Below are 27,094 nucleotides of genomic sequence, written 5' to 3'. Positions count from 1 at the left end.
GCATCAAAAATTCGAAAAATCCTAACTTCCTCATACGATGTAAGATTTGGATGTTTTTTATATGTACGCTACCACTTTTATGATTACTACAACTTTTTTTTTTAGATTACTTAGGATAATAAGTAACCTCTCTCCGGTTTACTTTTTACGACATGCTCTGCTGTATAGGGCTGAATGCAAAAGTTTGAAGAATCATAACTTCTTCTTATGCAAACAGATTTATGCATTCTATATATCTACGGAAATCGTATTGATGTTTACTACATGTTTATGATGATTATTTTTCCAAAAAGTTATATATATATGTATGTATATATATATATATATATATATATATATATATATATATATATATATATATATATATATATATGTATACACACAATTACACTTCAGATTTTATAAATGTATGGTTTAAATTGAATTCTAATGTAGAGTGAAAATTAGATGTTACATGGTGAAATCATCTGCCTTAGAACTTATTAATTGAAATAAAATTATAAGTGGTAGTTGATCTTGTAGTAAGTGTAAAAATGTGCAACTATCGAGAGAATAAGAGTGTGTGAGAGAGAGAGTGTGTATGTTTATGTGTGTGTGTGTGTGATAAACTAGGTTTTCATACATATCCATAATAACAACTAATGTAATATTCTAAGGATCTTCCTTGATCCATGTTTGACCTAATATTCTAAGGATCTTCCTTGATCCATGTTTGATCGATGGTCTTTAACGTTCACACGGATTGGACGACGTTCTTTTGACAAGGTCTACTTCTTTCTATTCAAGTCCAGAGTCCACACATAGGATATTTCAAGAAACACGATTGACTAAATCCAAGATCTTTGGCTACCCAAGATGTTATCATTTGTTCAAGATATTAAAAGTGGTATGACAAAAATTCTACCCATAACACGACCATGAAGACTCATTTTCTTTATTTAGGTCTGATGGTAGGTGGCATCATGAATAAGTTATTAGCTTGGAGAGAGGTTATTGAGAAACTGGCATGCATATTGGCCAAATAGAAAGCCAAAAGTTTATTTATTAGTAGCAGGTTGACTTTGATAAAGTCAGTCTTGGGCTCTTTTTCTACTTTCTTTACGTCTCTTTATAAAGCTCCTATGTGTATCTTGAAAACAATTGAGGCTATGCGGAATAATTTTTTTCTAGGGGTCTATATGGATGAAAAAGAAAGACGAACTAAGTTAATCGGAGGAAAGTCTTGGGATCATTTTCCTTATTAAGGTCTGATGATGGGTGGAAACACCCGTTTTCGTGGATGAATCAAATTAGGATTTCAAGGATTCAGAAGGTGGAATTTTAAAAGATCTGGAGCCTCACGACATTACCCTTGAGTGGTCACGACATGAGATGGATTTAAAAGAAACTTATGAGCAGGACTGGCCCCACGACATCATACGTAGAGACTCACGATGTGAGAACTGATGTAGCCCTAGCCCATAATCTTTTAGGGTTTCCTTCACATTTAAGCACGCCTAAACTCATTTTAGGGTTCTTATTAGCTTCAAAGCCCTCTTTCACTTTAGAAAAACCCTAGTCTTCATCCTTGCTTAATCTTTGGTTATTTTGGAGCCTTTCTTGGTTTGAAAGAAGGAGAAAAGAAGAAGAAGAAAGTGAGATTTTGTGGAGGCTTTCAAGGAATCATAATCAACATCACCTTATATTGTTTCTGGACCATTGTAAGTGTCAAAGTTTCCGCCTTTATTTTTATATGAGGCTAGATCTAAGTTTTGTCCCTCTTTTCTCCTTGGTCGAGCAAGTTGAATGAATAGAAACCATAAAGTTGGCAACTTTATGGGTTATTAGGGTGTTAAGAGTGTTGTGGTGTTCAGATCTAGAGAATGGTTGAGTTCTGGTACATTGCATGAAAGTTGGATGTCTTTTTCTTTAACTTTTGACCTAGATGAGATCTAGACATGTGTTGGATATATATTTCTAAAAAGCATCGACTTTCTAGTTTATTAAGAAGTTATAAGACCTTCTTGAAAGTTAGAGTGCCAGGTTTGATGGATTAAGGACTTAAAAGTTGAACTTTTTTGCTTCAGACTATTCTTCGACATGATACATGGAGGTCTCACGATGTAAGGATTGGTTGATCACGTTTCTACTGAGTTCCTCGGAGCTCACAACGTTAGATAAGGCTGCTCACATCACGAGGACAACTCAGTTGACTTTCCTTGACTGAGTTGGCCAAGGTGAGCCGGGATGAGTTGGAATCGGGCCAAGTGATATCTCATGACATGACCAAGGGCTGGTTACAACGAGAGGATGGATAGTTGACATTATGGGTTGTTGAATTTAAGTTTGATTGTTGACTTTTGGCTTGGTTTTACTTTTGGTCAAATTCTATTTTTAGATGGTAGATTTAGGGTTTACCTTGTGTCGATTAACAGGAGGTGTTAAGAACCCACCATTTGGAAAGAGAGCAGTTAGCTGTGGTCGGCGATTTTAAGTTGAGTTGTAGTCGGCTTTGTGATTAAGGTGAGTCTTCTTATAGTACTTGTGGGTCGAAGGCACCAATGTTGGCCCCTTGGATTATGTTATAGTATGTTAGCTGTCTTTGTGACTCTTGCATATATTATATGTGTTTATATGTATACCGAGCGAGGCCTGATGGTGGGAGAGGCCCATTGTTCCGGGCAAGGCCCGATGGTGGGCAGGGCCCATTGTTTTGGGTAGAGATTGTAACGCCCGCGTTTCCAGGCTAGGCGTTTTCGTTGATGTAATAGTCTAGGTTAACCCTTGTAACTCTTTTTGAAGTATTAATGATGAAATAATTGAGTATTATGTGAATTATGTGTATTTGTGTGTTTATTACTTAATTATAAAGATGTAATTAATAAAGAATAAAATAGGCGTCAAAATTAAAGTGTGAGATAAGCCCTATATCTTTACATAAAGTTGTAGTGGTCGAAACAAGGATTCTGGAGGTATAAGGAATGCCAAAATCCGAGTTATAACGAAGAAGTTATGACCTGTCGAAGTTTCGCGACAAAACCAACAACGTTGAATGACGTAAAAAGTGAAATTTATGTTAGAGCAATATTTAGCCTTAGTGATCTAAACGAAAGTCGTAGAGTTCGTTAAACTGAGAGCATGCATAAAAAGAATGCCCAAATCTGACTTCGTATGAGGAAGTTATGATTTTATGAAGTTTCGACTTGGCAGTATACAGCCCGAATACTTGATTTGAGATCGAGCGGTTTTTAGCCGAAACAATCTAAATGAGAATCGAAGATCTTGTTGTTAGTAGCGAAATGATGAAAAGTTAGGCGAGAACGGATGTCGGACGAAGAAGTTATGAATTTATAACGAAGATTTCCTGTCCCGACCTACTAAAAATAAATAATAAAAATAAACTCAAAATTAGCCGACGGAGTCTAAACGAAAGTTGTAGAGCGTAGTCTCACCTACCCGTGGATGTAAAGAACGTTGAAAACGGAGTTCGTATGAAGAAGATATGAATTTTTGAAGTTTATTAAATAATTAATATTTATTTATTTAATCTTAATTCGGATAATATCCGAGAAGTCATCAACCTGATCCGAAGGGTACGCCCAACGTAGCCTATTGTACGCCCAACGTACCTCGGTCGTATGCGGTCCGAGAACGAGCCACGATTCACCACCGAAACCTTGCCACATGGAGCCCTATCCGGAGTACGCTCAGCGTACCGAAGCATTACGCCCAGCGTAATGCGAGGTTCAGTGCCTATAAAAGGGGCACGCGAGGCTGCCGATTTCTTTTGGCCATTTTCTTATTCTCTCTCTAGCTTTTGCCTCGATTTGCGTGCCATTGATACCCCGAAGCCCCGACATCATTCCCGAGCCCCGAAGCAAGATCCGAAGTCCTAAGGATCCCGAAGAGCGTTATTCCCGAGCCGAAGCCCTACCCGCGAGGAGCCCGATTTTTGTGAAGATCTTCCAGATCTACGGAGAAACACTACTTCTATAAGTCGTAGAGCTGTCCGATCATCTTCTGATCAGGTGAGTGTCTAGTCACTTTCATTCCAACACATTATTATAAAGTATTTTATATAAAATACATGCAATGTGTATATATTTTGTTGTTTTATGTGTGAATGTATATTCACACTCTTCTATCTCATAGATCTGAGTTATTCTCTATGAAATACATGTTACGTGTGTGTGCCTCATATGTTATGTGGAATATGTATTGATTAAAGCATGCTATACAGGTTTTAAATTATGTATAAAATTGTATATTTTTATCTACTAATATGTTGGGTAGAACATGGGTAGATAGTTGGTGTGTAATAAACAGATGAGAGGCCTCGATGTTGTTTTGATTCAGTCATCTAGCGGAGTTTAGATGAAGACCATGGACTTTTCTAGATAGTCTTGTGGAACACTAGCAGGCTCACCACCTGTAGGTGTTAATGAACTTGGGTGTTCATTCGCTGTACTCCATCCCCCTCATGGTTGCCTTATTTGACTTATATTGCTGAGGAACCCCCGAAGCATGTGTTGTCGCCCCGATGATATATTCTTAGACTAGGTCCCTTGTGTTAGTTATTTTAGGGGCATAAAGTGAGAATAATGGGAATGGGTAATTGGGTTATTGTTGGTTGATAAAAATTAATTTAATTATTTATTGTGGGTTGAAAACCCTATATGCTCACCAGGCTCCCAAGCCTGACCCACTCAGTTTCTTTGTATTACAGGAAGTGGTGCAAGGGCATAAGATGGATAATCATCAAGTTGTTTTGCTTACAACTCTGTATATGTATATATTTGGTGAATGACTTGTAATGTTATCGTTTATGCTTTATGGTCTGTATCGGAACATGACATCCCGAGTTTTGATTATATAATGAAAATACATTTCTTTATGAAATGCTTTGGTAAATATTAGTTTATCATACTTTGTTTTTGGGAACAAATTCCGCATCTCTTTTAAAATCAAAAGGATTTACTCTGAAAAGGTTTAAAAAGCATAAATGAAACCGGTCTTTTCTAGCGAGATTTTGGGGATGTTACAAAGATCGATACCAGGTGGGGCCCAATGGTGGGAGGGGCCCATTGTATGTATGGTATGTGGTATTTTTGGGAACTCACTATAACGATGTGAAAATTTAAAACAAAATTTTCATTTTTAAAATGCATACTTTTCATAACACTTGTAAAACAATCTCATTTGTTTAATTTTCAAAACATAACTCCATATTTGATTAATTAAAAATCCAGGATCCTCAAAACATAACTCTTCCTCTGGTGTGTACAATCAAGCTGGTGCCATCCCGCTAACCTGAAAACCTGAAACACATAACACATAACACTATAAGCACGAAGCTTAGTGAGCTCCTTAAAATACCACATACAACACATATTAGCCACTCGAGGCTCTAACTCTGTTTGACCCTCTGGTCAATGTGTCTTAGTGGGACCCTCCAGTCCCATAACTCTGTGGACCCTCTAGTCCTAACTCCGTGGAGCTTCCGGTCCTAACTCTGTAAACTCTGAAAACATACATAGCATAGATAACATAGAAATAATCCAGTGTATCACATCACATAAACAACATATAAAATACTCTGTCACATAACTCTAATTACCACTCTAGGTAAAGTATAGTAAGAAGACTCACCTCGGATGAAGAACAGCTCCTATAAACACTGCTGCTACGCACCGACCTCTAACTTTGTGCCAATCCCACAATAATCTCAATTAGGAGCTAAGTCCAACCTTTCACCTATTAGGTCTAAAGATAGACCACCTACCAACCCATTAATGCCCTAATCCCATTGGGCACACCAAGGCCCAATAATAAATGGGCTTCCCCGAGGCCCAAACCTCAATCCACAAGACAAGCCCAACACAAGGATCCAAGGCTTAATTATAACATTCTATACTCATAGTCTCAATTACACAACCCAAGGGTTCAAGTCCAACATCTAAGGCCCACAACAAAGTCTAGCCCAAAAGCCCACAGAGGGGTTACGCGGGGCGTACCCCTTTTGTACGCTTAGCGTACTCCAGTGTGTGTGAATCTGATCGGGGACCTCAACCCGGTACGCGGGGCGTACTAAAATTACGCGGGGTGTACTCTCATTTTGCTAGATCTGTTTCCCCTGGTCTTAACCCGTTAAGAAATTAGCCCATCTCTTGGATCTAGGCTCTCTACTGCCTCTTAAGTCATAAATTTGGAACCTTTAAGCCTTTGCATGGCTATAAAGACCACCAACCTCTCCAAACTCATAATCTCTTTCCTCATTAAGTCTTTAACTCAAACTTGACTTATTATTGACGACCAAGACTGGATTTTTATGAACTTACAGCTCATAATACACTAAAATAAGGCAGATTTTAGCTTATGGAGGCCATCATAAAGCCTCCATCTTAGGACCAAAAACCTTAAAAGTTGGTCCATCAAGCACAACACAAACATGATAAGGAAAGCTCTAAGCTTTTTACCTCTAAAAGAAGCTCCACCCTCTGAAGAACTCAAATCCAAACTTGTACTCCAACTTCTAGCCTCTACAAGGACCTCCTCCTCTTCTTTTCCATCATACAAAGGCTCTTTCTAGCTCAAAACACACACTCAACTTTAGAACAAGGATAATTCTCTCTTAGGGTTTTTCTCTGTGAAAGTGGTGGCTGAGGATAAGGCCATAGCATTCCTTATATAGTGTATAAGTCCCATTTAAGGTTTGAAACTGGGCCCATTTTGCCCAACGTATTTCAAGGTACGCCCAGCGTACCATGAGTATCCAACGTCCAACTTAAGCGCATTAGTACGCGTAGCGTACTCTTCAGTACGCCCATCATACTCATTTGCCATAACTTTTATTTAAGGGCAATTCTTGACAACTTGAAGAAGAAGAAGGATTAAATAGATATATCCAAATTCTCGGATGTTACAATTCCCCCCACTTGAATTAGATTTCGCCCCCAAAATCACTCCTTGTTAACACATAGATCAGACCCAATAAACCGGGATGCACCACTGAAGGTCATCAAACCAACAATCACTTCCAAGGATACTCATTCCCGCCGGGGACTCTCGACCTGAAAGGGGCAGACCCAACTGTCGATGCGGTACCCAATCTGAGTTTCCATAACTAGAAACTCTTGCGGTCTAATTCCTTGCCAGACCATCCTCGAAACATTATCCTGATTGCAACACAAAAGGACGGAAGGGTCATAATCTCCCTCTCCCTCCAGGACCCACTGCAAGGGCAATCATCAGGATCATTAGATAGGATGAACCCAAAACTCTAATCTCGGACACAAGGAAAAGGTCATGGTCGCCTGGGAATATTCTCTGACCTCTATAAAACCAATAGAAGAACCTCAAGCTCACCCATCTTATAACCCAAAAAGGTTTCACCGATTCCCATCACATAATAACTGTCTCAAATCTTAGTGACGCACAAGTCACATAGTTCGCTATCCCTCAAACGAACACTACAACTCTCTTGAAGATCGGATCACCCCTGAACTCTATCGATATCTGCTCAATAGTTTTGTGCATCCCGATGCACCTCTCGAACCAAGGCCCTGACCTAATCAGGTCTAAGACATCAGATGACAAACAATACCCCTCACATGGAACGCACCTCCGATTCCAGAATCTCATCTCGTCTATCTAACACACCACCAGGACTCAACTCAACTCAAGAATCTGGTCCGACCCGCAATTGGGACCATTCGTCCTAATGACCCATTCAACTCATGGCTCGTGACCCGCATCCCATGCGTACTTCACTTGTCCAATTCCTCCAGATTGCGATGTCCACACCTTACTCAGAATATAATGATTCCCGATCATTGAGGAGACCCCGGTCTCGCCCATGGTCTGACCACCAGGCTCCCAAGAACTCATAGATTGGGGCTATACATTCCTAAATCTCTTTTGCATCATGCTCTAAACAAGAGTGCTTCGTCATAACAACCTCTCACTAACTAGTGTGTACTACGGCTCCCCATAGCATCACGACTCCCTCCTCTCTGTCTAGTGAGTAATACGGCTCCCCGTAGCATCACAACACCCTTCCTCTGACTAGTAAGTACTATGAGTCCCCGTAGCATCACAACACCCTCTCTCTGACTAGTGAGTACTACGGCTCCCCAAGCATCACAACACCCTCCCTCTGACTAGTGAGTACTACGGATCCCCGTAGCATCATAACACCCTTTCTATTTGGCGAATGTCATGGATTCCCGCAACATTGCCACATCTTCTCGCTATCTGGTGGATACCACAGCTCCCCGTAGTATCACTACACCCTTTTTCACTAACTCATTGAACTGCAGCTCTTCGCAGTATCACCCCACTAACTCTTACCACTTCATAATCTCATCCTCTGATCGACGCCACACTGTGATCATTACTCATGCTCTATGGACCATCCATAGATAGGTGCACACTCCTACCCGAATTATGCACCATTATAACTGACAGCAATCGTCATAACAAAACACCTTTCCTTGCTGCAATCCATTGTCTTAGATAATCCACTTTCCGTCTCAACTCGTGACCCCAAAATTATCCGAAATCCAAGACATTAAATTCGGATACCTCGATGCACCACCCTAGAATCTCACGATGTCTCGCCTCAGCCACTGATCTTCCTGTTATACAACCCGAAATTTGGAATATTTCAAATTCTTACCTTGAAATATGGATGGATCATCAACGACCCGGAACATGTTGATGCAAACCGAAACTCCTTCTTATTTTGCTCATACCCATGCTAGAATACTCATAATGAATCTGAAATTGGTTGACTAATCAACTCTTGTCCTTCCCAAACTGCATAACAGCCCAAACATTTGAACCAGAATTCTCCCACTGCGAAACCAACCCTACTAGCCAAACACCTCGGAGAATTCCTATCCATCACAAGGTCTCCGACTGATGGCCACTTGCCATAGAGACATTCATCCTTTACCAAATACATGCCACATGCATTACCTCGCTCTGTACCTCGCTTCAAAAACCAATAAACCTGATCACATGAATCCACACCGTAGGTCTCTATATCCAGATCTCTAACCGATCTTGAACAGATCTCTGATCCTCTCAACAAAATACCCGGTCCTCCCCCACTTAGGGTTCGAACCATCACTAAGTGGTGCACCAACACCCTATCCCACAGACTGTCTCTACCAGTAACATCGCACCTAATTTCGCCAGCTGCTACGCAACGCTCGATGATCTCCCTGACAGAGATCACACAACTCCAAATACCCGAATCTCATATGCAACCTTCAGAACTTACCATCATGACTGCCTCTAGTCATTCAGGATCTCACACTATACCATCACCGGACCTCCTAATTGTCCAGTATTAAGACTGACTCTTAATCTGGAAATAATGAACCATCATACTCCTCATCCTCGACACCTTGCCCAATGCTCCGACATGTCCCTTATCATAAGAGCAGAAACCACATTTCCACTCTCTATACCCATCAAAGACAATAAGAGTCACCACCCTGATATACTCCTCTTGATTGTCCAAAGCTACAGCTAACACATGCCCTACTATACTCCAATAGGGTGTATCCTGGTCCTCGACCATCTTAGTCCCCACTGACAACCTGCTCAAGCTATATCATTCCCTTGCAATAGACCAACTGCCAGATACCCTAATTGAAGATCACCATTAGTGCGATCCCACAAGACTCACTCCTAACTCAGAAACCGAAATCTCAACACTTCTTGCGTATCCCTCAGGAACGAAAATAACACTACCTGGTCACAAAGGTGACATCTATACTATCGGCCGGCTGCCCAACTTAGATCATACTCTTCCATAACGCACCGTCCCTGCTCAACTCTAAGTCTTGCGACTCTACTGGCATATCACCAACAATCCCTCAGAGCTAACTCAATTTCCCTATCAAGGGACGCTCCACTAAAACTCATTCATCTTGGCCTTCTGGACCCATACTCTTTCACATCATACCTTGGTCTAGATAATCACTGCGGAACAATCGGTAAAACCAGAAGCACTAACCGTCACATATCATGCTACTCGAACCTCAATATCCCCTCTCAATCTGCCACCAATCATGGTACTCGAACCATGATATCTCTTCTCAATCTCCCACCAATCATGGTACTCGAACCACAATATCACTCTCGATCTGCTACCAATCATGCTACTCGAACCATGACATCACCTCTCAATCTGGTACCAATCATAGTACTCGAACCATGACATCACCCCTCGATCTGCTACCAATCATGGTACTTGAACCATGACATCACCTCTCGATCTGCTACCAATCATGGTACTCGAACCATGACATCACCTCTTGATCCGCTACTAATCATGGTACTCGAACCATGACATCACCTCTCGATCTGCTACCAATCATGGTACTCAAACCATGACATCACCTCTCGATCTGCTACCCATCATGGTACTCGAACCATGACATCACCTCTCGATCTGCTACCGATCATGGTACTTGAACCATGACATCACCACTCAATCTGCTACTAATCATGGTACTCGAACCATGACATCACCTCTCGATCTGCTACTTAGAACCTCTGGAATACTCCCTGCTTCGAGTATGGGTCCTCTGCTTTCGGTAGTACGGGCCCATACTACCTGCCACGTCTACCCATACTCTCTACACGAACCACTCCAGATTCCCTAAGTAGCTGCTCAACCTTCTCATCACCAATCTCAACACACGTGCTCGGTCCCCAGCAAAATGCTCTACTTTGTCAGCGTACTCATCTGACTAAGGCCACTTCCTAGGCTCTTCCTAGGTTCTCACATTTCTCCACCATCAGCTGTTGAGAAACTCCTCATGATGCGAGTCATCTACCTCCTGAATATCGTCACATTCACTTTGTAGCTGACTCCCATCGTCGGAAGTTCCACAAAGCACGAAGCAAGCAGCATTCGGGCGTCGAATAAACACATATAACCCGCTCTAGGTGATAACTCCCTAGCTCTACTCGTACTCAAAAGATATCACCGAAGTCTGCAACTCTACCCCCGCGGGTATCTGGCTACTCTCTCAGTAAGCTGCAACAAAGCTCATCTAGGTATCTCTCCTAGATTACTCCTCTACTCAACTCCCTATCTCCACAAGGATTCCTGCTAGATACTCTTACTCAGCACATACTCGAAGGTGCATCACAGATAACAACAACTCCTAGGTTACGACATCACAAATCAGGCCACTCTAGTCCTAAATATGAAATACCTAGCCTATCTCTAGCATGCATAATATCTCATAATATCTCATAAACATAAGGTAAGGGTATTTTGGGAAATCACCGTTCGGGATCTGGCTGATTGTACACACTGGTCTTTCTCATTTTCTCTTAAAGATTCTTTCTCGTTTTAGAAATCATTAATTTTGAAAATTTTCCTCCATTCCTCAGTTTGAGTCTAGATATACCCGAAGGTGCATCCGAATCCGTCAAACCAAGGCTCTAATACCAACTTGTAACGACGTGAAAATTTAAAACAAAATTTTCATTTTTAAAATGCGTACTTTTCATAACACTTGTAAAACAATCTCATTTGTTTAATTTTCAAAACATAACTCCATATTTGATTAATTAATAATCCAGGATCCTCAAAACATAACTCTTCCTCTGGTGTGTACAATCAAGTCGGTGCCGTCCCGCTAACCTGAAAACCTGAAACACATAACACATAACACTGTAAGCACGAAGCTTAGTGAGCTCCCCAAAATACCACATACAACACATATTAGCCACTCAAGGATATAACTCTGTTTGACCCTTTGGTCAATGTGTCTTAGTGGGACCCTCCAGTCCTATAACTCTGTGGACCCTCTGGTCCTAACTCCGTGGACCTTCCGGTCCTAACTCTGTAAACTCTGAAACATACATAGGATTGATCACATAGAAATAATGCAGTGTATCACATCATATAAATATCATACAAAATACTCTGCCACATAACTTTAATTACCTCTCTAGGTAAAGTATAGTGAGAAGACTCACCTCGGATGAAGAACAACTCCTATAAACACTGCTGCTACGCACCGTCCACTAACTCTGTGCCAATCCCACAATAATCTCAATTAGGACCTAAGTCCAACCTTTCACTTATTGGGTCTAAAGATAGACCACCTACCAGCCCATTAATGCCCTAATCCTATTTGGCCCACCAAGGCCCAATAATAAATGGGCTTCCCCGAGGCCAAAACCTCAATCCACAAGACAAGCCCAACACAAGGGTCCAAGGCTTAATTATAAAATTCTCTACTCATAGTCTCAATTACACAACCCAAGGGTTCAGGTCCAACATATAAGGCCCACAACAAAGTCTAGCCCAAAAGCCCACAGAGGGGTTATGCGGGGCGTACCCCTTTGGTACGCTTAGTGTACTCCAGCGTGTGTGAATCTGATCGGGGACCTCAACCCGGTACGCGGGGCGTACTAAAATTACGCGGGGTGTACTCTCAGTTTGCTAGATCTGTTTCCCCTAGTCTTAACCCGTTAAGAAATTAGCCCATCTCTTCGATCTAGGCTCTCTACTGCCTCTTAAGTCATAAATTTGGAACCTTTAAGCCTTTGCATGGCTATAAAGACCACCAACCTCTCCAAACTCTTAATCTCTTTCCTCATTAAGTCTTTAACTCAAACTTGACTTAATATTGACAACCAAGACTGGATTTTTATGAACTTACAGCTCATAATACACTGAAATAAGGCAGATTTTAGCTTATGGAGGCCATTTACTCATAAAGCCTCCATCTTAGGACCAAAAACCTTAAAAGTTGGTCCATCAAGCACAACACAAACATGATAAGGAAAGCTTTGAGCTTTTTACCTCTAAAAGAAGCTCCACCCTCTGAAGAACTCATTTGCCATAACTTTCATTTAAGTGCAATTCTTGACAACTTGAAGAAGAAGAAGAAGGATTAAATAGATATATCCAAATTCCCAAATGTTACACTCACTAAGCTCTGTGATAACGGTTTTATGTTTATGGTCTCAGGTGCTTAAAGTAGGAAAGGGAATGGCCCGATGTGACTGCACAACATCCCATAGAGTTTAATTCTGCATTGATAATTTTTACTCTGATGTTTAAATGCTATTTTTACCTTCATTGGTCTTAAGAACAATTTGTTATATATATATATATATATATATATATATATATATATATATATATATATATATATATATATATATATATATATATATATATATATATATATGTTTTAGAAAGGAAAATTTTACCATGGATTTTTGGGATGTTACAAGTTGGTATCAAAGACTTGGTTTGAGGGATTCGGGCACCCTCCCAGGTTTGTCTGAACTTAAACTAAGGTACTAATAATCAATTTGAAAGAAAATGAATTTTATAAAAAGATTTTAAAGAAGAATGGGGTGTGATTTGTGCATTCAATCGAGCTCAAGTAAGTGATTTCCAGAATGCCCATACATGTTCGTTATGATATATGTTATGAGAATTACATGTTGGATTAGAGATAAGGATCTGCTTAGGATTTCATGTTAGGAGAGAGGCCTTTATATGCCTGACTGTTTGATCTTTTGTAATTGCATGCTAGTATGGATTTCAGATGATTGGATGGATTGGCCTTATTTGTGTTGCCTCATAGCCTAGGAGGATCGGACGCTATGCTAGATTTCAAATTTGTAATTGCTAAGTGTATGCTTTAAAAATTGTATATGAGTTGGATCATATATCTGTAGAATGCCTGATTTAGCCTTTTTTTCTATTCCTCGTTTAGTTGTGGTCGTAGGGTAGATTCTTTTATTCGCCAGTCAATTTAATCATGTATTGTGTATAATTTGCATGCATAAGGCAACCAACGGTGACAATGGAAGTTCCTAGCATGGGTTATGGTGAGTAAGCTTAGGGTGTGTCTTTTTTTTGTTTTGTGCTTGGAGTGTTACTACATAACTATTTATTGCTTTGTGCTTTGTGGAATCCTTAGTGAAGCGAGTTAACTACTAAGTGAACACATTAAGTCACACGATGCAAGAGTTAAATAATCCGAAAGTGATGAATTTGGCTCTATTGTTCAGTTCTATTTTAATTCTAGCTGTTATACGGTTAAATCCTTTACTAGAATGATTATCTAAGCCTTGTTACATGTTATTGTATTCATGAAGTAGTTAAGTGACACTATTGGGAGTTTATCAGCAGCTGATGGAAGGGTGAGGTCGGGAAACTAGGAGAGCCAAGGAAGTGTTTTGGTGGGGTTGGTTGCATTGTTTATTGAGTACTAGGAATACTAGTTTGAGAAGGTGACTTGGAGGATTTAGGATAATTATTGCGGAAAGTAAGGATCAGTGTGGAAGGTAGTATTGGGCCCGTACTACTGAAAGCATAGGATCCATACTCGAATCGAGGAGAGTCAGGGAGAATCTAGGAAGCCTATGGGTTGAGGATTCTTGGTATGTTATGATCATTTGTATGATTGATTTTGATAATGGTGATGAACACACATTTAAGAGGTTCAAATTTTGGTTTATGCTCAAGTTCAGGTACTGAGCCGATTGATGAGCAGATGCAGGGGTTCATCTCATTGAAGATCACCCGCAGTATTTTGGAGCAGAATCCTATAATCTTTAAATCGGTCAAGGAGGGGATTATGAAGATTTTGGATGAGTATCTGGGTGCGTTCCACACTGATATTATGGCTATTGTGGGAGCTCTAACTTTTTCCTTCCATGAGCTTCGTGCTTGTGGAGCTCCAAAGTTTTTTAGGAAGAAGGACCTTATTGCTAGTAGGAGGTGGTTAGTGGATATGGTAAACGTTGACAGAAATTAAACTGATTGTTCCTGTTCGTAGGATTAGAGCAGTAGTGAACCATCACTCCAGAGTGTGGATGATGAATTAATCGCATGGGATGGCTCAAATGTTGGGATTGTTGAGAGGATTTAAATGGACTTGTTGGAGATGTACAACGTGCATCGATTCTTTTGATAAGAGGTTAGATGGATTGGCGATCCTTTCTATTCTGATAGAGGCTTATAGTTTTTTGGCATGAGCTGATATGGCTTAATGATTTGGAGTTGTATCTGCTGGATTAGGTGTCTAAGTTCATAACTATTTCTAGAATGTACTTGACCCAGTTAGAATGGTTCGTTTGGGTTGCATGGCATTGCAACACTTCAATAGACTAAATGAGTGAAAGGACACTAAAGGATTATTAATATATTATAAGTCGAATATATTAATAATATTATTTAGTTACTATTGATCAAAGAATTAATTTTGAATTAATTAAGTGATCAAAAAGAGACTAATTAAATATATGGGGTTGATTGTGTAAATAATATATTCTTGTATAGTGGGCTAATGATCCATGATTTGTATAGATTGGGCTAAAACCCATAAGGTGCTCCATGGGTAATCCATGGAGGTTACAAACCCATGGATCGTAGAATATGAAAAGCCATGACAATTAGGGTTTACATGGTGTAACCCTACTTGTGCCACAACTATATAAAGAACCCTATGCAAGCAAAATCAGACTATGACTACTACTTGTACAAGAAAGAGGGAAATCCGATTTTGAGGTGTTAGTGAGCTTCTCTCAAGTCTATTCAAATAGTTGTAGTGTTGTGTGAGACATTTGAGGCATCACACTTAAGGTGCTAGGCTTACAAGGTTCTCAAGGAATCCAAACTACAAAAGGTATGTTCCTCTTCTAGCATTTATGTTTAAAAGTTCCGCATGGTATACTAGATATGTCAAGAACCTTGGAAAATCAATTTTGCATGTATCATAGTAAAACATAGATCCAAGGTTTCTAGGGTTTCATGTACACCTTAGGAGTGTTAGAATGCTCAAAACCCTTCAGTTGTATCAGAGCCTAGGCTTGTTTGTTTGATACTTGATGCAAAATTGTGAAAAAACTCAGTTTTTATGTACTATGCAGCATGAAATCGTCGAGTCCATGGGGGGACTCGACGAGTCCATGACTAAATTCATCCTACTCGTCGGGTAGGTTCGTGCACTCGATGAATAGGAACCCCATAATGCAGATTTTCGAGTTTTGCTGTTGGAAATGGACTAGAAACATTACCTTAAACTGTCTTGGTGTTATAAGACTTGTTTTAGATGGTGTAATGGTTATGCTAATTCATTTTCAATGGCTAATATCAAATTTTCAGGTTTTATATGGTTTATTTATTACTCTTGAAATTATTGATATGCATGTTCATGAACTTATGCGTTTAAAAGAACATAAGAATTATTTGTAACATCCTTGTTAGTTTAATTCTTGATCATTATATGTTTTAATGGAATCCATAATTTGTCCTCAAGTTATGGATTACCAAAAGTCACACTTTTAAAGTCCATTATTAAACACATAGGTTACATAAAATGAAAAGTCTCTCATTTTAATAAACCATTTAACTCATAAGTTATGAAAGATGAAAATTTTGGAAAGTTACAAAACTTGCGCTCAAGTTTTGGAACATGTAAATTCACTTTAAAAACTTTGGTTCCAGCCCCTAGAATTTTAAAAGTTAAAATTCAACCCTTATACTTTATAATATTATAAGTTTAATAATAATTATATATGTATAAGAACAAAGTCGTTTTACCGTTAGTAGGCCTCATTCATGAAGCAAGGGGGGTGTAAGGTTGTTGCCTATAAAATGGCAGCTTAATGGGTGTCCACTCTCACCCACCGCTTCCTTGATCGGTGGAGGGTCGTTAGCCGAACGGGTAAGACAAGGACTTTAAATCTTCATTAAAAGTATGATGAATATAAAGTAACTAAATGTTTTTTTATAAATTTTCAATCTTAGTTACTCTAAGGATATGTGAATATGGTGCTAACCCATGAAATTACGCTTTGCACTTTGATTAAGTCGTTAGTGGAGCATGTGTGGTTAACCACACTAACTTGGACTTAACAAGGTAGGCAAATGGTAACTTAATGTTTATCATAGTATCGGTGGAGCGCGTGTGGTTAACTGGCACATCGATTGAGGGGTAAATATTATGGGTGCCAAGTAATTTGCATGGTTACTTCAGACCTTGTTTTGTGATCCTCGGCATCCTAGTCTTAATATTACATTTGGGTGTTTTATTAAGGACCATCTTTATATCTAATCTAAACTTGTCTTTCTTCTTTTCAGATGTCTTCCAACAATGCTGTTTCTCGCTCAAACCCTAGTGGCTCCTTCTCTCTCATAAACCTTTGTGGGAGAGTGTAACAACGTAAATTTCAAAACAATTTTTTTTTCATTTTTCATCAACCAAGTTCATATAAAAACATTCTCAAATATTTCCAATATTAGTTTTTGAAACATAACATATCCCAAGATCATAAAATCAAGCTCTCTCTCTCTAGTGTGTACGGATCACGCCGGCGCCTTCCCACAGTCCTCGCTAGTACCTGAAACACATAACACAACAACTGTAAACATAAATGCTTAGTGAGTTCCCCAAAATACCGGATACAACACATACACCACTCAAGGCTATAATACGACCCTTCGGTCGATGTGTCTCAGCGGGACCCTCCAGTCCCGTAGCTCGTTGGACCCTCTGGTCCGGTCATAGCTCGTTGGACCCTCCGGTATGGTCTATAACATCATACAACATACATATATCACATAGCACATAATCTCATACGTAACACATAAGACCCTCTGGTCAACACATAATACCACTCTAGGTAATGTATAGTGAGAAGACTCACCTCAGGTGTCTCGGTAAGTCTCTGACTCGGTAGAAATGTGATCTAGCCTCTGCCTAATCACATCAAGTAAATACTCTCATAAATATAACTATACTCCAACCTTTCTTAACACCCTCAGAAGAGTAAAAGACCATTTTACCCCTCTCTTGGCTTAAAGGCCTCACTGTTGACCAAACCCTAAAAGTCAACAAAAGTCAACGGTCAAACTCTGACCCGACTCGTCGAGTGCACTTGGGCGACTCGGCTAGTCTACACATGTCCACTGACTCTCTTAGTCCCTCTCTCGGGATGTCGAGTCCTTCCCCTTACTCGACGAGTTACACCTGGCATGAATCGCGGGGCCACCCAGACTCAACTCGCTGAGTCTCAAGAACAACTCGGCGAGTTCCGACTTCAACTCCAGTCCCCTAACTCTCCCTGACTCACCGAGTTATTTCCCCAACTCGGTAATTTTACTCAACGAGTGATTTACGGGAAACCCTCATCCTACTCGCCGAGTCTGCTCTTCGGACTCGGCGAGTTCATGCCATGTACAAACTCCATAGGCCTCCTGAGGTCAGATTTGTTCCTTAAATTCATAGATCTGACCTTCCCAAGCATGATAATCACGTAAAGTTCATACCTTCACACTCATATAACATCTAAATGGTCTAACTTGGTGATTTAGCCCCAAAAATGACTTCCCAAGCTCATGGTTCCCAAAATAACTCATAAAGCTCCAAGGGTTAAGGTCTATGGACCTCTTTTGGTCCAGATCTAAAGCATAGACTCGAGAAGGGACCAATTGCTCCACATATATATCCTCTAAAGGGGCTAGAAAACCCTAACTCTAAGAATCAACACCAAAACTGAAAAAGGTCCGAACAAATACCTCAATATGATCTCTATGAACTCAGAAGTCACCAAAATCGCACTTCCTTTAGCCTCCTCTTGCCTTGGTCACTTCCTTCTTGCAAATACACCAACAAAAGGATCAAGAATGGCCTCTCCTTCCTCACAAACGCTCTAGATCTCTTAGGGTTTCTCTCTGGGGTTTGGTAGCCGCAAATGACGGCCCTAAGGGCCTTTAAATAGGTCCCAAACCCAGGAAATTAGGGTTTTGTTAAACAGCGTGGACTCGCCGAGTCCACTCATGAACTCGCCGAGTCCGGCTGTGAACCCGAATACGAATCCGCGACCATACTCGACTAGTTTCAACCCCAACTCGCCGAGTCTCCTCACAACATCCAAAAAAATAAGGAAATAAATATTATACCTGGGAATTCGGATGTTACAATTCTCCCTCACTAGAATTAGACTTTGCCCTCGAAGTCTCATTCTGCAAACAGCTCTGGATGCTGCTCCCGCATCTCACGCTTCGGCTCCCAAGTCAACTCTGACCCTTTCCGATGCTGCCACTGGACCTGCACCAGAGGCACCTCCTTGTTCCTCAAAACCTTGATCTTCCGATCCCTAATCACCACCAGTCTCTCAACATAATTCAGGCTCGCAACTACCTGAATATCTTCTAATGGCACCACTGTCGACTCGTTGGCTATACACTTTCGCAGCTGCGACACGTGGAATGTGTCATAGATCTGACCCAACTCCGCATGTAACTCCAAACGGTAGGCTACCATGCCTACCCTCGCGATCACCCTGAAAGGACCAATATATCAGGGCCCCAACTTGCCCCTCTTCCTGAATCGAATCACTCCTTTCCAAGGAGAGACCTTCAGGAGCACGAATTCGCCGACCTGAAAATCGAGCTCGGACCGACGTCTGTCTGCATAACTCTTCTAACGACTCTGAGCGGTTAACAACCTCTGTCTGACCTACTGAATCTGCTCTGTTGTCTAAAGCACGATCTCGGTACTACCCATCACACGCTGCCCTACTTCTCCCTAGCAAATGGGGGTCCGACACCTCCTCCCATACAACAGCTCAAAGGGTGGCATACCAATGCTCGAATGATGGCTGTTGTTGTAGGAAAACTATGCCAAGGGAAAATACGTGTCCCAACTCCCGCCAAAATCCAACACACATGCTCGGAGCATGTCCTCGAGCGTCTGAATCGTCCGTTCACTTTGACCGTTAGTCTGTGGGTGGTATGCGGTACTAAAATGCAGTTTTGTACCCAATTCCTCATGAAAATTCTTCCATAATCTGGAAGTGGAACGTACATCTCGATATGAGACAATCAAGATTGGCACTGCATGCCGCGATACCACCTCTCTCACGTACGTCTCTGTCAACCTCTCCGTGGAAGAGCTCTCACTGATAGCCAGGAAGTGAGCGCTCTTCGTCAACCTGTCCACAATCACCCAAATTGCATCGACACCCCTCTCAGTCCTTGGCAATTTGGTGATGAAATCCATGGTAATCTGTTCCCATTTCCACTCGGGAATCTCTAACGGCTGCAGCTTACCATGCGGACGCTGGTGCTTGGCCTTAACCCTGCGACAGGTCAAGCATCTCTCCACAAACCATGCGACATCCCTCTTCATACAGGGCCACCAATACTCCCTTTTAAGTCCAAATACATCTTAGTGGCACTGGGATGGATCGAGAACTTCGATCGATAAGCCTCTTCAATCAAAATGGTATGCGTTCCGCCCACAGACGGTACCCATATCCGACCCTGAAATGTCATAAGCCCCCGACTATCGGTAACAAATTCTGATACCAGCCCGACAACTCGCTCTCTCTTCTAGCTTTCTGGCCTCACGGCCTCAGCCTGGGCCCCACGAATAGCATCCAACACCAGGTTCATCACTGTCAATCTCAAAAAAACATCTCGCATCGGGGCGCCCTCCGCCCTACGGCTCAGTGCATCGGCTACAACATTAGCCTTACCCGGGTAGTACAGGATCTCACAATCATAATCCTTGACCACATCCAACCACCTCCTCTAGCGCATATTCAGATTGGGCTAATCCATCAAATACTTCAAACTCTTGTGGTCCGTGTATATCGTACACCGAACCCCATACAGATAATGTCGGCAGATCTTGAGGGCGAACACTACCGCTCCCAATTCCAAATCATGAGTGGGATACCTCAACTCATGAGGCTTAAGTTGCCTCGATGCATATGCTATCACATGCCCCCTCTGCATAAGCACCGCTCCCAATCCGGATATCGATGCATCTCAATATACCACAAAATCCTCCATCCCTTCCGGAAGGGCTAATACTGGGGCTTCGCATAATTTCTGGCGAAGTGTCTTGAATGAGGTCTGCTGCTCCGGACCCCAAGAAAATGCAGCACCCTTCCGGGTCAACTTGGTGAGTGGCACGACGATCTTGGAGAAATCCTTAATAAATCTCCGATAGTAGCCGGCCATACCCAGAAAGCTCCTGATCTCGGTGGGTGATCTCGGCACCTCCCACTTCATGACCGCCTCAATCTTGGCCAGATCGACCAATATCCCATTCTGGTTGACAAGATGCCCCAAAAACCGAACCTCTCGTAACCAGAACTCACATTTGGAAAACTTGGCATAAAGCCTCTCTGATCTCAAAACTCTGAGGATCTCCCTCAAATGCTCTTTGGATCTCGAATACACCAATTTGTCGTTGATGAACACGACCACCGAGTGATCCAACATCGGTCTGCACACTCTGTTCATGAGATCCATGAACACCGCTGGTGCGTTGGTGAGTCTGAAAGGCATCACCACGAACTCGTAATGCCCATAACGAGTCTGGAATGCTGTCTTCTGGACGTCCTCATCTCACACCCTCACCTGATGATACCCAGACCTCAAATCGATCTTGGAGAACCAAGATGATCCCTGCAACTGATCAAATAAATCGCCGATCCTTGGCAACGGGTAACGGTTCTTGACCGTTAGCTTGTTCAACTCCCGATAATCAATGCACATCCGGTGTGAACCATCCTTCTTCTTGACAAAAAAGTAGGCGCCCCCCATGGCGAACTGCTCGGCCGAATAAACCCCTTCCCCAACAGCTCCTGGAGCTGCGAGGATAACTCCTGAATCTATGGAGGCGCAAGGCGATAAGGCGCCTTGGCGATAGGCACAACTCCCGGAACCAATTCAATACCGAACTCTACTTGCCTCTCCGGAGGCACACCCGACAACTCCTCTGGAAACACATCCGGAAACTCACGCACTATCGGGACCTCATCAACTGACCTCGGTCTCTCTGAATTAACCCTCACATCCATCACATATGCCATAAATGTAGACTCTGTCTCGCTCTGGCGGCCGAACAAAATGCTGACCCAGCACGTGTACCCTCGCCGTACACCGTAAGAACTCCCCCACTAGGGTCTCGAATTGTCACCAATTGATGCTCACAGTCTATCACGGCTCCATACCGTCTCAACCAATCCATACCCATTATAACACACACATCCCCCATCGCAATCAGAAACAGATCTATCAGAAACTCCACACCGAAGATCTCAAGGACACATCCTCGACTCACATCTGAACCATACATTGCTTGCTCATCAGCTATGGAAACTCGTAGAGGCCGATCCAACGCATCCTGACAGATACTAATGTGCTGACTAAATGCTACGGAAACAAACGACCGACTCGCACCCGAGTGAAATAATACCAAAGCAGGCACATAACTCAGAAGAAAAGTACCTACGCACATCATCATATAAGCATAATAACTAAACTTAAATAAAAGATGAATATAGAATACATACCAGCCACAACTTCGGGCACCGCGCGGACCTCCTCCACAGTCAACTCGAATACTCTCCCACGAGCCTTCAGTGCCTCGGCCTTCATCGGCCGAACCTCGGTAGCCCTAGCAGCAAGCGCATATCCCTGTGCTGATTCTTGAAGTAGTTGAGGGCACTCGGCCTTCCGATGGCCGGTCTGGTTGCAATGAAAGCAAATCGAAAATCCCTTGGGGCAATCCCTCACGATATGCCCCTCCTTACTGCACTTGTAACATACTCCAGCCCTGCACGACCCCTCGTGACTCTTTCCGCACTTCCCACAAGTGCGGCCCTTCGCGCCTCCAGATCTCGAATCAACAGGCCTAGCCCGCTTGGCTGTCGGCTGAGACTGAGCCGGTCGCCGATCCGCCCTCTATGACTCGGCCTCCTCCCTGGCCTAAGTCTCCAACTCAATCTCCCTCTTTCGGGCATTTTCCTGGAGCTCAACAAATGTCTGGTAAGTCGAGTTCGCCACGAACTCCCGAATATCTCTCCTTAGAATACTCAGATAACGGCTCATACGAGCCTGCTTAGAAGACACGTGCTCAGGGCAAAACATCGCCCTCTCATGAAACTTCCTGGTGATCACTGCCACAGAATCAGTACCCTGCTTGAGGGTCAATAACTCCTGAATCAACCGTTTCCTCTCCACCGGGGGAACATAATCGTCTCTGAACATAGCAGTGAACCTCTCCCATGTCACCTCAGAAATCTTTGCCAAAGTGAAGTTCGCCGTCACGAACTTCCACCAATCCTTCGCTCCCAAGCGGAGCTGGTTCAGAGCACACCGTACCCTCAAGTGCTCTGGACAAGAACACGTATAGAAACATCCCTCAATGTCAGAGATCCATATCATCGCAGCAATCGGGTCCTGCGTCCCATCGAACTCTGGTGGCTTCGTGTTTCTGAACTCCCGAAACAACAACGAGTCACCTCCCTGAGGTCTGGCAGCAGCAACAGCAGCAGTAGCTGCAGCTGCCGCAGCCTCAGTCAATGCTGCATACCGCTCATCAAAGGTCTCAATCAATGTGGTCTTGATGTCCCCAAACATCTCAGGAATCTTAGCCCGGATGGCAGCAGCCACCTCCTCATGAATCAATCGATGGATCTCCTCGTCGCTGACACCACTGCCCTCAGGTGTGTGTCGAGTCCCAACCATGATGTCTCTGAAATACAATAATAAATATCAAAGATTCGATCGAGCATACTCATACTCGATGACGCAACCCTACTTGTCCTCCGTTGTCCAAAAAATTCTTACTTGGAATGCCCACTGATCCGGTGTCTTCAGTAGTACGGGCCCAATACTACTGACCACACCGCATCAGCATTCACTCCAAGTCCTCCTCCTTGTATCCTGGATTACAAGTACTCTACTCTCATTATGCATTGGCTTCCCTCCGATAGACCTCTCATGAGCTCCTAACTTCTATCTACTCGCTCTCAAAGCATCTCAGTAGTAGAAATCTCCTAGGCTAAGGCATCACAAATCAGGCCACACTAGTCCTACTATGAATACCTAGCCTACTCTAGCATGCATAATGTAACATAGCGTATCTCATAACACATAATGTAAGGGTACTTTTGGGGATTCACCGTTCGGGCGCTGGCTGATCGTACACACGGCTCTGCTCTGTTTGTCTCAAAACTCTTTTTACTCTTTTCAAAAATTTTACTTCATTATCAAATTTTTTCCTCAAATCCTCAGTTTGAGTTAAGATACGCCCGAAGATGCATCCGAATCCCTCAAACCAAGGCTCTGATAACAACTTGTAACAACGTAAATTTCAAAACAATTTTTTTTTCATTTTTCATCAACCAAGTTCATATAAAAACATTCTCAAATATTTCCAATATTAGTTTTTGAAACATAACATATCCCAAGATCATAAAATCAAGCTCTCTCTCTAGTGTGTACGGATCACGCCGGCGCCTTCCCACGGTCCTCGCTAGTACCTGAAACACCTAACACAACAAATGTAAGCATAAAGGCTTAGCGAGTTCCCCAAAATACCGCATACAACACATACGCCACTCGAGGCTATAATACGACCCTCCGGTCGATGTGTCTCAGCGGGACCCTCTAGTCCCGTAGCTCGTTGGACCTTCTGGTCCGGTTATAGCTCGTTGGACCCTCCGGTCCGGTCTATAACATCATACAACATACATATATCACATAGCACATAATCTCATACGTAACACATAAGACCCTCTGGTCAACACAAAATACCACTCTAGGTAACGTATAGTGAGAAGACTCATCTCAGGTGTCTCGGTAAGTCTTTGACTCGGTAGAAATGTGATCTAGCCTCCGCCTAATCACATAAAGTAAATACTCTCATAAATATAACTATACTCAAACCTTTCTTAACACCCTCATAAGAGTAAAAGACAATTTTACCCCTCTCTTGGCTTAAAGGCCTCACTGTTGACCAAACCCTAAAAGTCAACAAAAGTCAACAGTCAAACTCTGACCCGACTCGTCGAGTGCACCGGCGAGTCTACACGTGTCCACTGACTCTCTTAGTCCCTCTCTCGGCACGTCGAGTCCTTCCCCTTACTCGACGAGTTACACCTGGCATGAATCGCAGGGCCACCCGACTCAACTCGTCGAGTCTCAAGAACAACTCGGCGAGTTCCGCCTTAAACTCTAGTCCCCTAACTCTCCCTGACTCACCGACTTATTTCCCCAACTCGGTAAGTCTACTCACTAAGTGATTTATGGGAAACCCTCATCCTACTCGCCGGGTCTGCTCTTCGGACTTGGCGAGTTCATGCCATGCACAAACTCCATAGGCCTCCTAAGGTCAGATCTGTTCCTTATATTCATAGATCTAGCCTTCTCAAGCATGATAATCACGTAAAGTTCAGACCTTGAGACTCATATAACATCTAAATGGTCTAACTTGGTGATTTAGCCCCAAAAATGACATCCTAAGCTCATGGCTCCCAAAATAACTCATAAAGCTCCAAGGGTTAAGGTCTCTGGACCTCTTTGGGTCCAGATCTAAAGCATAGACTTGAGAAGGGACTAATTGCTCCACATATCCATCCTCTAAAGGGGCTAGAAAACCCTAACTCTAAGAATCAACACCAAAACTGAAAAAGGTTCGAGCAAATAACTCAATATGATCTCTATGAACTCAGAAGTCACCAAAATCGCACTTCCTTCAGCCTCCTCTTGCCTTGGTCACTTCCTTCTTTCAAGTACACCAACAAAAGGATCAAGAATGGCCTCTCCTTCCTCACAAATGCTCTAGATCTCTTAGGGTTTCTCTCTATGGTTTGGTAGCTGCAAATGACGGCCCTAAGGGCCTTTAAATAGGTCCCAAACCCAGGAAATTAGGGTTTCATTAAATAGCGTGGACTCGCCGAGTCCAATCATGAACTCGCGGAGTCCGGCTGTGAACCCGGATACAAATCCGCGACCATACTCGGCAAGTTTCAACCCCAACTCGTCGAGTCTCCTCACAACTTCCAAAAAAATAAGGAAATAAATATTATACCTGGGAATCCGAATGTTACAGAGAGTCAACTTCGATGGATCCAACTTTATGGATTGGATCAGGAACATCAGGATGGTCACTCGGTATGAGGACGAGGAATATGTCCTTGACAAGGAGCTTATGGAACTTGAGCCATCTGCTACTCCTGAGGAGATCGCTGAATATCAGGCACATGAAAGAGATGCTACCAAAGTGACATGCATCATGTTGACCACTATGACAGCTTAGCTTCAAAAGTCCTATGAGGACTGCTATCCTTTTGAGATGAACCAGGATTTGATGGACCGCTACCATCAGAGTGCTCGTCAAGAGCGATATAAAATCATCTCCTCTATGATAACAACCTGAATGAAGGATGGTGAACCCATCACGGGCCACATGTAGAAAATGAAAAGGTATGTGGACTGTTTGCTGAAACTAAATGTAAACTTCCCCGAGGAGTTGGCAATAGACATTATTTTTCACGTCTTACCCTTGTGTTATGATCAATTCTGTATGACATACCACATGAACAATGAGGAAGTTACACTTAGCAAACTTCAAGGACTCTTGAAAACTGCAGAAAGTGGTCTTAAGAGTAAGTCGGTTGTTACCACTCCTACTCCTACCGCGGCTCCTGTCTTGGCAATCGGGCAAGGCAAAGGAAAGAAGAGGAAGAACCCTTCAAAGGGTAACAAGGGAAAGTCTCTTGATGGCTCCTCTTCAAGTGGAACCAGGAAAGGTTTCGTCACTCCTTCTACTAACTCTGAAGAGGCTGGATGCTTCTATTTCCATGAAAAGTCGCACTGGAAGCGAAACTGCCCAAAGTACCAGCAAGATGTTAAGGATGGGAAAGTGTAACCCAACCATGCAGGTACATACACTATATTGTCTAATAATTCATCCCATTCTAATTCTTGGGTCCTTGATACAGGATGTGGTATTCACATATGTACTGATTTGCAGAGACTAAGAAGAAGTGAGAATGTGGAGCATGGGAAGATAAACTTGATCATGGGGATTAGGAAAGCTTCACCTACTACCAAGATTGGAGTTTATTATTTGTTTCTAAGTAATGGATTAGTATTATATTTGAATAAGTGTTGTTACACGTCTGAAATGGCGAGAAATATTATTTCCTTTCATGGTTTGTACAAACAAGGTTTTACCTTTTCATTTGATAATGATAATGGTGGTATTAATGCTTTCTTTAATAATTTTTTTATTTTAAAGCATTA

Source organism: Lactuca sativa, chromosome 4, assembly GCF_002870075.4.
Source record: "Lactuca sativa cultivar Salinas chromosome 4, Lsat_Salinas_v11, whole genome shotgun sequence".
Classification (NCBI taxonomy): domain Eukaryota; kingdom Viridiplantae; phylum Streptophyta; class Magnoliopsida; order Asterales; family Asteraceae; genus Lactuca; species Lactuca sativa.
Note: the sequence above shows the minus strand (reverse complement) of the source record.